This window comes from Echinops telfairi, unplaced genomic scaffold (genome assembly GCF_000313985.2).
Source record: "Echinops telfairi isolate 266 unplaced genomic scaffold, ASM31398v2 ScPeMD7_655;HRSCAF=1070, whole genome shotgun sequence".
NCBI lineage: Eukaryota > Metazoa > Chordata > Mammalia > Afrosoricida > Tenrecidae > Echinops > Echinops telfairi.
In genome coordinates this window covers 35,133,755-35,150,913 of record NW_022104553.1, presented here as the reverse complement: position 1 = coordinate 35,150,913, position 17,159 = coordinate 35,133,755, and the positions used below count along the sequence as shown (strand labels likewise).

Sequence of the window (17,159 nt, the reverse complement as noted above, 5' to 3'; positions counted from 1 at the left end):
TCAGATTCCTGTATAAAAACAAAGAGAGCTCTGGAGAGGACATCCAAGAAGCAATGATCATTTAAAATAACCACACAAAAAGTGAAGTGCTTATTAATAAACCTAATAATAAGCAAAAGACTTGTACAAAGAAAACCATAAAAAATACTACACGAAACCAATAGAGACCTACATAAATGGAAGAATGTTCCATGTTCATGGATAGGAACACTTACAATTGTGAAACTGTTAAAATTACCCAAAGTGATCAATAAATACAATGTAATTCCAACCCACATCCCCAAATCATCCTTTAAAGAAAAGGAAAAACTAACCACTAACTTTATATGTATAGAAAAGAAAACCCGGATAAGGAAAACACTAAAGAAGAAAAAATTTCAGAGGTCTGTGGTCGTTAGATAATCTGTTGTCAATTTGAGGCTTAAGAGTGAAGCAAATGTGGCGAAGAAAGCTGATGGTGCCCGGCTATCAAAAAGTATAGCGTCTGGGGTCTTAAAGGCTTGAAGGTAATCAAGCGGCCATCAAGTTCAGAAGCAACAAAGCCCACATGGAAGAAGCACACCAGCCTATGCAACCACGAGGTGTCGAAGGGATCAGGTGTAAGGCATCATCAGAACAAAAAATCTTACCATAGTGAATGATGGGGGGAGTGCGGAGTGGAGATCCAAAGCCCATTAGTAGGCCACTGGAGATCCCCTTGCAGAGGGGTCTCAGGGAGGAGATGAGCCAGTCAGGGTGGGATGTAACAATGATGAGAAATACAACTTTCCTCTAGTTCCTAAATGTTTCCTCCCCTCTCCCACTACCATGACTCGAATTCGATCTTGCAAGTCTGGCTAGACCAGAGGATGTACAATGGTACAGATAGGAACTGAAAATACAGGGAATCCAGGACGGATGAGCCCTATAGGACCAGTGGTGTGAGTGGCAAAACAGGGAGGGTAAAGGGAGAATGGGTAGGAAAGAGGGAACCGATTACATGGAACTGTGTGTGACCTCCTCCCTGGGGGACAACCGAAAAGTGGATGAAGGGAGACGTCGGACAGGGCAAGATATGACAAAATACCCATTTATAAACTATCAAGGGCTCATGCGGGAGGGGGGAGCGGGGAGGGAGGGGGAAAAATGAGGACCTAATGTCGGGGGTTTAAATGGAGAGAAAATGTTTTGAGAAACGATGTACAAATGCGCTTTACACAATTGATGTGTGTATGGATTGGGATAACAGTTGTATGAGTCCCTAATAAAATGTTAAAAAAAAGAAAAAAGAAAAAAAAAGAGTGAAGGGGTGGAGTTTAGCCAATCAACGAGACTGCAGCTTGAAGACCTCATTTGGAGGCACTAAAGAGATAAATAGTTCGTTGGAGGTGGGATACACGCTTACTTCCTGCTAGACATTAAAGACAAGGAGGAGCCTGATGGAGTTATGCTGATGCAGCCAGAGCCCTGGGAGCTGGAGGAGCCACATGGAGACCCCTGCCAGCACTGAGATGCTCACAATGCCAGTGGTTCCACAAGACTTCCCATCCACTGCCCTGTGACCTTCCTGCATTCCTCGTCATTGCATGTGCTTCATGAGTTTGAAGAGGACTTTATAGATTGCTATCGGACATATGGACTAATATCGGACTTATAGACTTGAACTGGTCTGGGGTGTTTTCTCAATATTCAATTGCTCTTGTAAATAAAGCTCTTTCTTATACACATGAGTGTCTATGAATTTGTTTCTTTAGTTTTACCCAGACTAACACAAGACCTCTCACTTAGCAACCTAAAATTCTACTGCACAGTCACAATAGTCAAAAAGCCTGGTACTGGTACAGTAATAGATCCATTGACCAATGGAACAAAATAGAGAACCCAGAAATAAATTCATCCTCCTACAAACAACCAATTTTTGACAAAGGGCTGAAGTACATTAAATGAAGAAGAGATAGTTTCTCCAGCAAACAGTGTTGGACAAATAGTGCAGAAGAAACAAGATTGATACCTCAACCCATATACAAAAATGAACTCAAGATGGATCAAAGACCTAAATGTAAATCTCAGAACTATAATAAGTGAAAAAATTGGAACAGGGCATAAGCATAATATCAAACAATGAAGAATACACACAGCTGAAGACAAAATAGAAAATACGACACTGATGTATGCCCAAAGACAATTTCTAATCCCTAAAAGCTATAGAAAACTGTAACACCTCAACAAAAAAAGACGGATAATCCAGTTAAATAACGGGTAGAAGATACAATTAACCAAATAACAAGAACACACAGGCAGCCAATATAAAGTAATGCTCTCAATCACTATCATTCAAGAAACATAAATCAAAACAACGATAATGCTGAGAGTCTTATCTGTTAGTGATTAAAAGCTAGGCCCTGCTCTCTAGTCAACAAAGACATTCTCAGATTGATCTAAGACTTAATGAACTTTATGGTTCTGTTTGCTTGCTAAGAGTCAACAGTTGTTTTCGTGGTTACCCTGAAATTTGAGTAAAATACCTATAGTTAACTCCCCAGTATAAACTCCAAAGTCAAAGGTACATATTCTCTATGTACTCCGATTTCAAACAGGCCACTACAGTCTATTTTGTACTGTCATGATCTCCTCATTGCTATACATTTGGGCCGGGACAGAACATGGACTTCTGCCTGCTAAGGGAACAATGGACCTTGAGACCAGGCCTGGAAAACATCCTAACCTTGAGACCAGGCTGGCTGCACATTGGTACAGAGCTTTAGGCTGAGATAAATTTGAAAGCAAATATCCAAGACACCCAAGGACAAGCTGAGTGAACTAATGAGAAAGCCGCTTGACCATCTGCAGAGCGTTAGTCTCCACCCCTGTGACCGTGCCTTTAAAAACAAGAAACAGCCCCTTCGCTAGAGTGCCCTTTTCAGCTTGCTAGGGGAACCTGCTTCCTGGAGCGTTATCTATTTGTAAATAAATCTGTCCTCCTCAAAGTGTGAAGAGGACTTGCTTCACTTTCAAAACATATCTTTTTTTTCATGTTAATTTATTTGGAAGGGGAAAAAATACAACGCTTATTAAAGGGTCACAATCCAGATTATCCATGTGTCACGGTGAAGGAGTTTGAGATCTAGTAAGTTTAAGCAAGGGTGCTCTGGTGGTGCTGGGCCCACAAGGGTGGCAGTTTGAACTCACCAGACGCTCCATGGGAGAAAGATGAGGCTGTCTGCTCCAGCAGATTTACAGCCTCCGAAACCCACAGGGGCACAGGGGCAGTTCTACCTTGTCTTAGAGGATCATTAGGAGTCAGAATCAACTGGCTGGCAGTGGGTTTCGTTTTTGTTCTGTGTTTTGTTTTGTTTTTAATCATTTTACTGGGGGCTTGTAAGCTGCTTTTTTTAAAAGTCGCAATCTTTTCATGTTTGTGACATTACAATACTAAACAGAAATCAGCATTTTATTCTTTTTTTTGGTTTGGGTTTTATTTTTATTATTATTTTTTAAATCACTTTATTAGGGTATCTTATCTGTGCTTATAGGAGTCCGTCTTTTATCATTAGGGGACCAGCTTCGCTCTTTGAAGTGTATTTACTCTGTGCTTAAATAAAACTTTTGCTTAGCTCTTTTGCTCTCTGTGCGTGTGCGTGTGAGTGTGGCTTATCTGTCTCCATAAAATGTGCTTAGGAGAGACGTGCAAGTACCCTCCAAGGAAGACGAGCCAGGGCAGGCAGCAGGCAGCAGGCCTTGAACGTCAGCAGTACAGAAGGTCACATTTAGAGGGGAGAGAGAACACTCCCTCTTCAGGTTTGTCTGGTTCCAGAGCTAAGTAAGCCATTGGGAGATTACACATCCTGTCATGTCTTTATATTTTATTTTGATCTGTGTTCTTCTCTTTCTCTCAGTCTCTAAATTTAGAGTTAGATTTATTTATGATGCTGAAATGGGGCAAGTCAATCTCCAGTCCAAAGAAAAGGCAGCATTTTCTGTATTGTTTATGAGGCTGAGAAAAGGTGAGTCCTTCCCCAATCCAAAGAAAAGAACCTGAAATTAGATCATGAGTCCACATGCCTGGGGTCTGAATACAGTTAAGGCATGTCCAAGGGTGGAATCAGTGGGTTATTGTAGACCTGCACTTCACCACTCTCCGTCAGGAGAGAGTGGATTCTGAGACACATAGTACAGGTGAAGCCAGATCTGTGAGTTACAGTCATGAAAAGACTTCATACCATATAAGTAGCACTCTCTGACCCACTACATGAACCCCCTAAGAGATGAGAGACGTTTGCCTTTTCATGTTTCTACTCAAGTTGAAGCTACTCTAGTCAAAGATTTTCCACTGTTTGTCAACTTTTGTCCACGTGCTGCCCTGTGGGCTCTGTTGCATGATTGCTGAGATGACAGGAGGGGGCCCGTCCCTGGCTTTGTGAATTCGGCAACGCATTCTCAGGTGCCTGGAGAGTTATAATACTAGAGGACTGTAGAAGCCTTTGCCATTTTTAAGTTCATTTGGGGTGTTGCCAGAGGTTGAACTTCCTAGGTGGGAGGGAATTTGTTTCTACTGTTGCTGCCTTGGTGATCCAGTGGTTTTAAGGTGGGTTGGGATATGAAAGGCTGGCAGTTTGAAATCACCTGCTACTCCACAAGGCTTTCTCCTCCTGTAAAGTTACAGTCTCGGAAACTCACAGGGCTGTTATACTCTGTCCTATAGGGTCACTGAGTCAGCATTGACTCAATGGCAGGTTTTTGTGTTTTGTTTTGATTTTTCCTGTTGCAGCCCTAAAGAAAGTCCACACTGAGAGGCTTGGCACTACAAATTTGGCTCTAATTAGCCTGCTTCTCTAAGGCTTAGTGTATGACCCTATAGCCTTTCACACAATGTACAATAGGACATAATTATGGAAATCCTGGAGAAAAGGAATCCCAATTAGAGGCTTGCTAAGCCTTTGGGAGGTTATCTGATGCCTATTTAACCTTTTCTGGTTGGATATTATTACAAGGAATCCAAAAGATGTTTGCATCCAACTCTGGGCTTTTTGCTAATTAGAAGGAATAAACTGTGGAAAAGGAAGGGTGAGAGGTTAGCTGAACTGTATCCAGCAATTGCTATCTGGGGTCATGGGGGCTTCACCTGGGGAAGCGGTGCAATACTAGCCATAGAGATAGGAAACTACTGAAGGGGGGTGCCTTGCACCAAGTGTCTTCCCTAGCAGTAACAGCTAAATTGATTCAAGTCATATCCCCTGAGAAATATCTTCCCCCAGGCCACCCCTCCCTTTGGAGGCACAGTGCCAGAGCTGACCACTGAGAAGGCCTTATCACCAGTCATTTCTAAGCAGCAGCTGTGAGAAGTTCAGCCTTGGAGACGTCCCTGAAGAGCTGAGGTCAAGGCAGCTGCTCAAGTTTGCCAGCAGGAGGAAACAAAGCCAAAAAAGGACGCCTGGGCGATGGTGGCTGTGGATACCTGGCTCCTCCTCTTTTTGTGTGCTGTTTAGCAGTATAGAAACTCAGGTGAAATTCCAGCAGAAAAGAAGGCTGCTCAAAATTATATACAAGCCTGTCTGAGAGAAGAAATGAAGGGCATTCAAATCAAACCTGCAAATTATTCAAAATTGGTCCAGGGCAAGCACGAGGCCTTGGCAGTATTCAGAAACTACTTGGCAGAGGCAATTCAAAGATTTACCAATTTAGACCCAGAATCAGCTGGTGTGAATGTTGTCTTAAATACCTATTTTATTAATCCGTCTACTGCAGATATCCGCAGGAAGCTCCAATGTAAACCTATGGGAATCCAAAGGACCCCAATGCGTTCTTTACTGCAGCAATTTTAATGCACCACACCGAGATTTAGAGAAGACAAAGCACACACACCAGCCCCCACCCAATTATCGGGGTGCTGTTTTTTTGTGGCCAATGTCATCCCCAGTTCTCCAGTGTCATGGCACGGCCCTGCCCACGTGACCCCAACCTGGGTAATCTGTTATAGCTGTGGGAAGCCAAGCTGTATCCAGTGTGAGTCGCAGAGGAGGTTCCCCCTGAACCTTGGGGCAGGAGAGCAGCCTCTTACCACTTGTTTCCGGTGTGGGACCCTAGATGCCAATCTCACGAATGCCAAGTGAATCTTGGTGGTGATGGATCCTGTTAATAGATGGGGTCCAAGCTCCCCCGCTCCTTCTGGCAACACTGTTGGCATCAAATTCCAGGAGCATGTGAGGTGTTGCCAGTAGGTCCATCTGCTTTTTGCTAGACATTGTTGGAGCTTGTTACAAATTTGGCATTGAAATCTTTTGGTGGCCTCTTAACTTCCTCCTACCTCCATGTTGTTGGCATAAAGGGGTCTCCAACCAAGAGGTTTTTTTGCTCACATAAGTTTATTCTCACAGTACAGATAGGAACTGGAAACACCGGGAATCCAGGAAGGATGATCCCTTCAGGACCAGTGGTGTGAGTGGCGATACTGGGAGGGCAGAGGAAGGGTGGGTTGGAAAGGGGGAACCGATTACAAGGATCTACATCTGACCTCCTCCCTGGGGGATGGACAACAGAAAAGTGGGTGAAGGGAGATGTTGGACAGGGCAAGATATGACAAAATAATAATTTATAAATTATCAAGGGTTTATGAGGGAGGAGAGAGCGGGGAGGGAGGGGAAAAAATGAGGACCTGATGCCAGGGGCTTAAGTGGAGAGCAAATGTCTTGGGAATGATGAGGGCAATCAATGTACAAATGTGCTTGACACAATAGATGGATGTACGGATTGTGATAAGAGTTGTATGACCCCTAATAAAACAATTAAAAAAAAAGTTTATTCTCACATTAGTTTTTAGTTGTCAAACGTGACCCTATGATCATCGCAGCAGTTGGAACCAATCAAGGATGGACACCTAATTAAGTACTGTTATCTACTCCCTTCCAGAAAAATTGGCCATTATTAATTCCACTGTAAGAGTAATGTTATGAAAAAATAAAGACATAGTTCATGTTGACAGGTTTTTTTGTAGGTCTATCAACTTTAAAACCCAGTTCTTCCCCTGCCCCTTTGCTCTGCCCGAGCCAGTTCAGACATTCATGTGCATAAAGTGAGACCGTAAGGAGGCATCTATCTGTCTTCCCCACCCTTCAAAAGCAGCTGCTTCTACCCTGTGCTTGGTGTTTGCAAGCCAGAGAAGAGATAGAAAAATTCCTCTGGAACAACTTAACCCTTTGCTGATGTTTAGTTCAAAGTGTTAAAATGTTTACATTCATTGAGTACTTAGCTTGTTATGTGTAAATTAGCTGGAAAAGAAAAAACGACACTACTCTGTTTGTTTGAATTTTACAACCTTAGTTACTCTGGGGAGCAGTTCTTCTCTATCCTATGAAATCACTGGCTATGAGTTAAAATTCACTTAATAACCAGGGTTATTTGAAGTAAAAATGTACACATTTGAAAGAACCTAAGAAAGGGAACTTGGTTTTTAAAACATTTAAAATTAATAATTGGACTGTATTTCAGTGGTACATAAATAATTTAAAAATATTTTAAGTGATTTGCTAATATTAAAGCTGAGTAAATAAATGCTATAGTTGGGATCTCAATATTATATATATATTATATATATGCTAAATTGTGTGTTTATTTTTCCTAACTTTAAAGAGTTATTATTATTTTTTTTTTTTAGTTTATTTTTTTTCTTTTCTTCCATAGTTCTTTATTTTATTTTATTTTTTTTTAACATTTTATTAGGGGCTCATACAACTGTTATCCCAATCCATACACACATCAATTGTGTAAAGCGCATTTGTACATCGTTTCTCACAACATTTTCTCTCCACTTAAATCCCCGACACTAGGTCCTCATTTTCCCTCTCCCTCCCGGCTCCCTCCTAAAGAGTTATTATAAGTGAAAATAGGGAGGCTGGGGAGCAGGTTGGTTGGAGGAGAAAACAATGTATGTGGGAGAGGGGAGGGAGCTCTAGTAACACAATTTATTTTAAAAGTGATTTATTTAACGTGGCAGAGGTGGGGGGGAGAGAAAATGTTCAAATATTAATTGTGATAATAATTGTACAACTCTTTATATTATTGAATTGTGTGATATGTGGATAAAGTGCCAATAAAACTTTTAAAAAAGGAAAGAAAAACTAATAATAAAAAAATAGTTATTATAAAAAGTATGCAAAAAAAAGAAGTATACAAGAACAATGGCTGAAGAACTCATCATCATTACATGTAAGCAAAACCTTACCCATCAGATTGAAACTTTAATTAATAGTATTAAAGAATTAGGTGTCCTACTACTAAGCAAAGGCTTTAAAAACAGAAAAAGAAAAAAAAAGAATGAAAGAAAAAGGATTAAAAAAAATCACTAGTTTCAAAGCTCTAATTTTTAACTGATCTGTCTTCCAGGTAAGAGTAGATTAGATTTACCAAACCACATGGTATCCTAAAATGTCAATCCTTTGGCATTTCTCGTAACTACATGACATGTTTGTTTTGTTCCTCACCCCAGTATTCATAAAATTACTTTTTCATTACTTTTTATAGTGCTGTAAGACAGGGATAGTGTCTTAATAAATTGGCTTAGAGAGCCATCTGAAACTATTTCACCCATGGAGTCGCTAAGACGTCCAAAAGATTGTTCAAGCATCATAAATGCTGAGCTTACTGTTTTATTTGATTGCTATAATAGATATATCTTGTATCATTTTAAAATAAGATATAGAATCTTGGTGGCATTGTGGTTATATATCGGGCTGCTAACTGCCAAGGTCTGCAGTTCAAAACCACCAGCCAACTCTGAGGACAAAGATGACGCTTTCTACTCCCATCAACAATTACAGTATCAGAAACTCACAGGGGAAGTTCTACCCTGTCCTACAGAGTCGGTGTGCATCACAAGGGGCTGGAGAGCAGTGAGTTTTCTATTTGTTTTTAATAGTTTTAATTGCTAACTCTTTTCTGTTGGACCTATTCACTGGACTACAGGCTTGATTAGGGTTTTCCTTTTGACTTGATGCCTTTTCAAAATATTTAATTTAAAATGTGTGTATCACATTTAATTAGTAAAATATAATATCTAAAGTGATAAACTCAAGTGAAGAAAACCTTCGTTTAACATGGATTGAAAAGCTAGAAAAAATACAGAATGACTAATAATTTTATATATTCTTTTTTTTTCTTTCATTTTGATATGTTTATTGTGCGAACCTGGACAAAAGGAACATGTGGGAATTTTGTATATTCTTTATCAGTGATTATATGTATGTATATATAGATATATAAATATATAAAGAAAACAGTGCTGTCTTAAAGCAGAACGCCTATGAAAGGTGATCAAAGAAATTTGAAAGTATACAGTAAGTCATAAAAGGCTGGTGGAAAGTTAACAAGAAGGGAGAGGTGATTGTGTTCATTAAAGCAAAAAAATAAGAAGGAAGGAAATATAAAAATATGAAAATATGAAAGAATGAATCCTTACTAACTGCTGTAACTTCTCTTTTCTTAAAATTTACCAGGGGAGTGGAGAAAAGTCAATTAACCATATAGTTTTAGTTGATTCAAAACAGCCTTGAAGTTGTTCTCTACCCTAAAGGTAACATCTACATTCTGAACAGAGTGATCAGCAGAGAGAATAAACACTGAGATTTTCAAGTACTTCAGAAACAACTCAACCCAGCCCTTATCCAGCGGTTCTCAACTTATGGGTCGCGACCCCTTTGGGGATGGAACTACACTTTCACAGGGGTTGCCGGATTCATAACAGTAGCAAAATAACAGTGATGAACTAGCAATGAAAAGAATTCTATGGTTAGGTGTGGGGGGAGGTCAGATGCGCAGGCATTCCCTCCCCTGAGGGCAATCAGTTGCCAGACTGCTGTCTCATCCCACCACAGGAGTGGGCCTGCTCCCTGCCTGTGGGGACAATGGACAGGCTCCTGTGGGGCGGAGTTTGCATCCTACTGATAATGGTTCCTATAGAGACCCAGAGACCACCCCCTCATTACTGTGTAACCTATAGTGTAACCCCTCCCTGTGAAGTATGTCTCTACCTATAATTAGTGGGCTGGCATGCCCCCAAAAGGTATATAGGCGTGGGTCAGCAATATAGAGCTCTCTGACCTTTCTCCTTGTTGCTCACTCCCCTCTCTTCCCCCTCCCCTCTCTCCGTTGTTCCCTTGCCCTCTTTCCCTTCCCCCTCTCTCCACGTGGACCACCAAGCTGGGCTGAGGTGAGCAATGCTACCATGTAATGTGTCTGACTGTATTACTGTAATATCTCTCATGCTCTCGATGACTTTAATATAATACTTATATATCTCAACCTTACAATTGTGCATTACTGAACCCATAAGTAGTAGCAGCGGGTGGGGGCTGGCCCCTCACCCCCCATCGCCATTTTAATTTAATACTACAGTTAGGGGTCACCACAACCTGAGGAAGGGTCGTGGCATTAGGAAGGTTGAGAACCACTGACTTGTATCAATGATGACTTTAGGTCCTGTCATTTTCACCCCCTTCTCTTCTCTGAGTAAAGTGCTGGTGTCTCTGCTCTTCGGCTCAGTAGACAGGCAGGCTGTCTGAATCTGTACATTTGTTTCATTTCCTGAGCTTGTTCTTACCCCTTCTGGGGTGGGTGCTTCTGAAATTACTACTACTAACTTTTCTCCTGTGTCTATTAACACCTTTATAAAGTTTGTGTCTTCCAGGCTTCAGCAGCTCCACATAAAGATAATTATGAGTGAATATCAACCGATCTCCTCTCAAACTATTGACCAGGCTGCTGCAACCTTCCAGGAAGAAGAAGGGTCCACTGTTCGATGATTGCTCTTCTCTTCACAGGCAGAGAGCTAAAAAATCAGGTCAGAAGAGGGCAGACTTCTAGGGACACATGCCCACTTTGAGCTGGAAGTCGCCAGATTGGTCATCATCCCTTTCTCGAAAGAATTCCGTCTTACTCGCATTAGGGAAGAAGGATCAGGTCAGAACAGAGGCCTTGACATCAGTCCTGGTACTAACCTTGAGACCAGGCTGGCTGCACACTGATAAGGAGCCTTAACTTGAATAAACTTGAAAGAAAATATGCAAGAGACCCAAGGATTAACTGAGTGAACTAATTAGAAAGCTGCTTGACCACCTGGAGCTGCAATCTCCACCCCCCTGTGCCTTTAAAACTAAGAAATGCTACCCTACTTGGTGTCCTTCTCAGGAGCGAGGGGGCCTGCTTCACTGTTTGAAGTGTATCTACTCCATGCTTCAATGAAACGTTTGCTTTGGTGTGTGTGTGTGTGTGTGTGTGTGTGGCTTATCGCTGTCATAACATTTGCTGGGGTGTCCCTAAGGAAGACAAACCCAATAGCAGGCAGCAGGACTTGGCATACTTTCGCAGGACAGAACGCTATGCTTCCAAATAAATATCTTTCTTCCTGAGTTGAAGGGAGTAAATTAGCTGCAACATTCCAAACTCCTGCATATTAGGAGACAACCTCATGACATGAATGGACATCACGTTGAGTGAGTTAGTCAGTCACAAAAGAACAAATATTATAAGTGATCACTGTTACAAAAGAAAAAACCAAGATAAAGGTTTTTTCATACAAAAAAATAGACCTTGGATGATGTGAGAGGACAAGAAGGAAGGGTAAGCAATAGGCTCTGGGTAGACAGGTGTGAGCTACGGTGAAGGGGAAGATTATATTCTGCAAGAGGGAGGAGCAAAGATTTAATAAGGGGGCCAGTTATTGGGAGGTTGGATAGGTTGTTTAAATTGGTGAATGCAAAAACAATATGAAATATAAACCCTCACCACATTCACAATTAAAAGTGAAAAAAACAAAACAAAACACCATTCAATGAAAAAGAAAAGTCAATGGTGATTTAATATCTGAGAAGATACTGAACATAATTTAAACAGAAGAAAATACAATGAAAACTAAATTGAGAAAACTTTCAATTCCTGCTGTCATTCAGATTTACTAGACTCATACCTCTGCAGAATCAAGTAAAAGCTCTGAACACAGGATAAAATGCAGCCAGCTGAAGGTATGAAGGAGTGAACAGCAACAGGATTCCTGCCAGTCATAGGGAAACAACAAGTGCCAAATGGAGGGGCAACGTACAACATAAGTGGCCTCACCTCCACAAAAACATCAAGATCATGGAAGATCAAGGAACAGGGGAGAAACGGTTTCAGATGAATGAAAACTGTTTCAGATGACTGAAAACTAAAGAGATATGATTAAATGGAATGTTTAATCCTGGATTGGATTATGGATCAGGGACAAAGAAGACTATAGGAAAAATTGGTGAAATTATTTTATAAACTGGATTAGCAAAATATAACTATGGTACATCTGCTGACTTTAATATATTAATGATAATTATAGTCCTTGTACTTACAAATCACACATTAAAGTATTTATGGCTAAAGGAAAATAATTTCTGAAAGTTTCTCAGATTCAGAAAAAAGGTATACGTTTAGAGAGAACAAACAAAAAATCAAACAGTTGATGTTAACAGTTGATGAATATGAAAATGATCCAGAATTGAATATGGTGACAATTGTACAACTCTTCTTTAAATGACTGAATTATTAAAATGTATGATGTGGATGAAGTGCTGATAAAACTGCTTAAAAAATAAATAAATAAAGGCACATGGGAGATTTTTCTACTACATTATCAACTTTTTATAAGTATAATATCATATGAAAAGAAAATTTTAAAAATCAACCTTATGAAAACATTTACTCTTGGTTAAACAGTACAATGGAACTCATGAACCGTGAACACAGCAGGGTGAGGAGACAAATAACCACAGGACATCTAAATGTACTCTTTCCTAAGGGAGGGAACGCTGGTGCTATTCTTTTGTATAGTAATGCAGTAAACCACTGCATAGTAATGCAAACAAATTATACTGTTTTCAACCAAGATTGTTAGCATACAAGAGAAATGCGTTAAATCCTGGAAATGATTTGTGCATTATACTTTAGGAACAAGTATTTACTCGCATTGTCCACTGAAATGGCCTAAGTATGCCATCATTCTAGAGATATTTGAAAGCAAGTGGTCTGATAAGCCATAACCTTGCTGCCCTCATGCATACTCACGACTGACTGCTCTCGAGAAATCTGTTATATATTCATAGCCCCTTCAATTTCCTTCCTGTAAATAAAGATATAACTCCCCAGTCCCCCTTTTATGGAAGCTTGCCTTGATGACTGGAGCTGGCTCCGGGCTTGATCAACCTAAGGCAAGCTTTCTGGTTCACTCCGCCCGTCTTTGCTTCTTAGAGATGGGAAGGGAGACCTGGGCTGGTAGCACCTAGAAGAAGTGACAGTCCTGGTGGCAATGACAGTCTTAATCCTCCCTTTGTTCGTTATACGATTCCTCACACAAGGAAGCAGTCCTGTTCTTTTCAAAGGAAAGTTTGGTAAAGAAGTGCTTATTTCAGTTCTAGAGCATGAAATGGATGAACTAGACACAACTTGTGTGTGAGAGAAAATAAGCTAGAAAGTATAACACAAATCGAAAAGACACAGAAGCTGAATGGAAAGGTCTTCTATAGGTCAAAGGGCACTTTGAGATAAAAGAATAAGGTAAGTAGCTTGAAGCATATCAAATATATAAAAATGCACAAGTTAGTACTCAAACTCACTTTGGGACCCCTGAGCAGGTGGTAGGGTACCAACTCCTTTCTCTGAAAGTTAGTATGTAAACACATCAAGGGAAAAAAATAAAATGTTTCCTGTCTTTCCTTATGAACTGTATTTTAGGAATAACCAAATAGCTTAGGGGTGAATTTAAGTTCTCAACTACCAGCCAAAGGATTGGTGGTTAGAACCCACCCTGAGTCACGCAGAAATATAGGCCTGGGCATTGCATCTGAACATGTTTTTTAAAATAAAATAAAATAAACCCTCACCTCCCTGGAATAGATCCTGACTCAGCCGCCACACCAAGCAGGGTAGAACTGCTTCTGGGATTTCTGTGTACCACTAGCCTCCCACGCCTGTGCAGTTCTACTCAACACATGTGATGTTGTTGTTGGGTGCCGTGGGGAAGGTAGAAGACTTGCGTTTATTTCTAATTTTTATCACTACCTGCGACCCTTCATGAAAGAATAGATCTGACTATCAGTCAACCTTTTGACACTAGAGCCTGCGCAGAAAGTCGAGGCTTCCTAACTCAGGCAGCGTTACAGTCTCGGAAATCCACAGGGTCAGTTCTAAACTGCTCCATTGAGTTACTATGAGTCGCAACTAACTCTAAGGCAGTAAGATGCAATCTTTTGGGCACGTCCCCCCAACAAAATTTTAAGGCCACTACTCTACGGAAACTCACTAACATCGCTTCGATCCCGACTCACAGCGACCCTCGGTAGAACTGCCCCTATGGATTTCTGTGGATTGAGAATGATGATGGTACCCAATGTACAAAGGTGCCTGACACAATCGATGTGTGTATGGACTGTGATAAGAATGGTACGAGCCCCCAATACAATGATAAAAAAAAAGTCTGTGGAAAAATGGAATTACGAAATAATGGGATGTTCCTCTATCCTTTTGAAGGTCCCTCGGGTCTCTGTTTCTGTCTCGTGCACTGCAATGGCTAAGGTTTTTCGTCGTGGGTCCCACCCCACGAGAACCAGTTGTGATTCGGGCGGACGTCATTCTGCGAGGCTGCCCAGCAGCACGGGCAGAACCCTCGTCCGTAAGAACGCCAGCCTGCAGCGCAGCGGCTCCGGAGCAGCGACCGCACGGGGCAGCCCCGGTGGGCGCGGTCCCGGGCCCTGCAGCACCGACCCCCGGCGCCCGCCGCCACCCCAGTCGTCCCGGCACCGGCTCAGGGGCTTCTTCCGGGGCGCCCCTCCCCGGAGGCGGAACACTCGCCCGCTCACCTGGCGGTCGCCGAGGGAACCAAGCGCTAACGACGGCAGGGAGCGCAATGGCCGGCCGCGGGGGCCTCCGGCATCCGCAGTCGACAGCGGGCAGCCGAGCGGCCCGTCCGAATCTAGGCCCGGCGACCGGGACCGAGAACCGACCGGAGCGCCGCCGTCAGACACACCGCGCAGCTCGCTCCCGGCCGGGGCGTGGACGCCACTTCTTTGTGGTCCGAGCCGACCAATCGCGGCGTGCTCCAGTCCTCCTCAGCGGCTCCTGGAAACGCCGGACGCCGCCCGCGGCCCGCCCCGCCGCGGTGCATTTCGGGAAATGTAGTTCCGTCCAGAGCGCGAGCAGGACGAGGTAGAAGTGGGGGAAGGGAGAGTGTGTCGGGCTGCGCTTTAAACGGAGAGAGGCACCGAGTGGATCAACGTGTGATCCATTTGGATTTACGCGTTTGTTGGTCTGGAGAACGAAGTGGTTCTAAGGCTCTGTGGGTGATGTCTGCAATTAATCAGAACTTAAGTGTCGTGTGCTTTGTAAGACAAGGCCCTTGGTTTGCATGGTTTTGAATTTAAAATATTCCTTTGCACCTGCGGTAAGGTTAAGCCAATGATAAACTGCGTTTTCCTGTGACAGCGCGTGTGGGGAAAGAGGTGTGTGAGCAAAATTATAAGACAACTCTGCGGGGAGGGAGGGGAAAAATGAGGAGCTGATGTCAGGGGCTTAGGTGGAGAGGCAATGTTTTGAGAATGATGAGGGCAATGAATGTACAAATGTGCTTTACACAATTGATGTATGTATGGATTGTGATAAGAGTTGTATGAGCCCCTAATAAAACGATTTAAAAAATTCACTTTCCAAAAAAGTTTTCTGTTTAGAGAGCAAATGTTTTGAGAATGATGAGGGCAATGAATGTACAAATGTGCTTTACACAATTGATGTAGGTATGGATTGTGATGAGTTGTATGAGCCCCTAATAAAATGATTTAAAAAAATAAAATAATTTTGTATTAGTCTGGGTACTTTGGAGAAACAAATCCACGGCGACTCACGTATAAGAGAGAGTTTTATGTAAAGAAAAGGTGCATCACAAAAACATCCCAACCCAATGCTGCCCAAGCCCACAAGTCCAACATTAACCCATTAATCCAACACCAGTCCACAAAGTCCTCCACCTCACAAAACAGAGGCAATAATGCCGACTGCAGGAGGAAAGCTGAGTCAGTGAACGTGTAAGCATCTCAGCACTGGCACGGGTCTCCACACGGCTGCTCCAGCACCCAGGGCTGCATCGGGATAGATCCATGCGGCTTCTCCTTGGGGATGTCTTGTAGGAAGTCAATCTTGCAAGCTGAAGCAGGGAACTGCTAAGGCAGCTGCACCCTGATGCAACCATCACAAAACAAGAGACCCGAGAACTAGAAAGGCGAGGCTTCACCACCCATTTATCCCTCCGCCTTTCAGTCAGCACCACATGTGATTATCGGCCAGGCTGGCACAATTAACTAACTCAAATTTTAAAAAGACAACTCTGTGTAATCCTAATGTCTCAGCCCATTTCCTCACTTCTAAATTATGTTTACAGTCAGATAATACTCTAGGGAGGAGCCCTTATGGTGTAGTGGTTGTCAGCAGTTTGAATCTACCAGCTGTTTTGTGGGAGAAAAGTGAGACTTTCTATTTATAGACTCAGAAACTCTAGGGAGCAGTTCTTCTCTGACCTATGGGGTGATGGCCCTTGTGCGACAATCTTCCTCTGAATCTGGCTTGAATTTCTGATAGCTCTCTGTCAATGGACTGCTGCAACCACTTTAAACATTTTACATTATGTGATATTAAAGATATTGTTTGAAAATTTCTGCATTGGGTTTTATTCTTTACAGCCCTTGGATCACAGGCTGGTGTGCTTCTTCCATGTGGACTTAGTTGATGCCTCATTTAGGTGGCTGTTTGTTTGAATACAAGCCTTTAAGACTTAACACTATTCTTTGATAGCCAAGTACCATCTGGTTTCTTTAAGATACTTTGCTGTAACACTCAATATCTTCAATGATCTCTTAATGAGGCCAAGCTATGAACAGGGCTATGTCTTAAGAATTAATTGTTCTTATGTGGGGACTAGAATTAAGTGTGAGGTTTATATATGTCTGTGGTTCATTTTAGATACTTCATTGTCATCTTATGGAAGAGAACATTATAAATCATCCCCCTGGGGCATAAGGGGGAGAGTGTGTATTAATACATTGATCATTATGATTGGTTTTCCCTTCCTCCCCCCACTTTCCCCCTTACCCTCTTGGTATCACTATTCCCATTTCTAGTCC

General features: G+C 42.1%; 1 protein-coding gene across 1 annotated transcript in view; it reads right to left on the bottom strand.

Annotated features, from left to right (window-relative positions):
* Positions 1-14,956, bottom strand: part of LOC115867885 (zinc finger protein 571-like) — a 31,181-nt gene extending 16,225 nt beyond the window's left edge. The window contains exon 1 of the mRNA XM_045292877.1: positions 14,850-14,956. The gene's annotated coding sequence lies outside the window, so the exon portion shown is untranslated. The remainder of the gene's footprint in view (positions 1-14,849) is intronic.
* Positions 14,957-17,159: the final 2,203 nt, after the last annotated feature.